This window comes from Dermacentor albipictus, chromosome 1 (genome assembly GCF_038994185.2).
Source record: "Dermacentor albipictus isolate Rhodes 1998 colony chromosome 1, USDA_Dalb.pri_finalv2, whole genome shotgun sequence".
NCBI classification, from domain to species: Eukaryota; Metazoa; Arthropoda; class Arachnida; order Ixodida; family Ixodidae; genus Dermacentor; species Dermacentor albipictus.
In genome coordinates, this window is record NC_091821.1 from 385,223,883 (window position 1) to 385,224,697 (window position 815).

An 815-nucleotide genomic window follows, 5' to 3' on the forward strand; every position below is an offset into this window, starting at 1 on the left:
AAGAGACGACAGACGAGCGCTATCAACAAAAGTTTGTTCTCAGCCACTCGTTTCTAGATTAACTTCATTGCCATTTGTCAAGACCGTGTCATTTTCTTAGGAAAACTTACTCCGAAGTTTATCGCACATTGGCATGAGCGCAGTAAAGCTTCGTTCGTCGGATGTCCTTCTTACTTCTCCATTGGTACGTGAAGTTTCTCGGATGATGATCGGCAGTGTCGATCAATTGCAGACAGGAAACGATGGAAATCAGATGGACAAGAAATATTTATAGCTAAGCTTTTCTATGTACTGTCGGCCAAGGAAGTAAACGGACCACGGCTTAGGCGGCCGGAGCGGCTGCGGGGCCACACCGAGGCGCTGTTATCTCGCTCCGGATAGCTCCGGATATTCGCGCGCTGACAGCGAGAGTACCCCGGGTGACGCCAGACATCACCCTCACTCTCACGTGGGGCCTTGCCATGCTTGACAAATTTCTAGTGCGCCGTTTGGTTGCTCTGGTGTTGACGGATGCGACGAAGGGGACCATGCATTGCCGGTAGTCTAGCACATGGCGCTGTCGCACACTATAGCGGACGGCAGCGGGGCATTAAGCCGCAGCACTGAAAAGGAACGGAGATCCGTTCTGATTGTTGTTTTGCTTATATTCACCTTATCTTTCATTGCGTGTCGCCGGCGTCCACCGCTGCTCGATTTTAGGCGACACAGCGCAAGTAGCCGCAACGGAGGCTACGGTGACGAGCGCTCTTTCACGCAGGCCCCGAGGGCACGGCTTTTCTGTCGAGATTACTTTTCCGGCGTTGTCTCCAGCAGTG

General features: G+C 52.6%; 1 protein-coding gene across 11 annotated transcripts in view; it reads left to right on the plus strand.

Moving 5' to 3' along the window:
• The first annotated feature begins 615 nt into the window (after positions 1 to 615).
• LOC135902480 (galactosylceramide sulfotransferase-like) overlaps positions 616 to 815 on the plus strand; it is a 26,197-nt gene continuing 25,997 nt past the window's right edge. For 5 of the 11 annotated variants that reach the window (XR_010564521.2, XM_070536410.1, XM_065432576.2 and 2 more), the window contains exon 1: positions 620 to 815. This exon is cut by the window's right edge. The gene's annotated coding sequence lies outside the window, so the exon portion shown is untranslated. The other 6 variants (XM_065432578.2, XM_065432579.2, XM_065432583.2 and 3 more) reach the window with 4 other exon arrangements.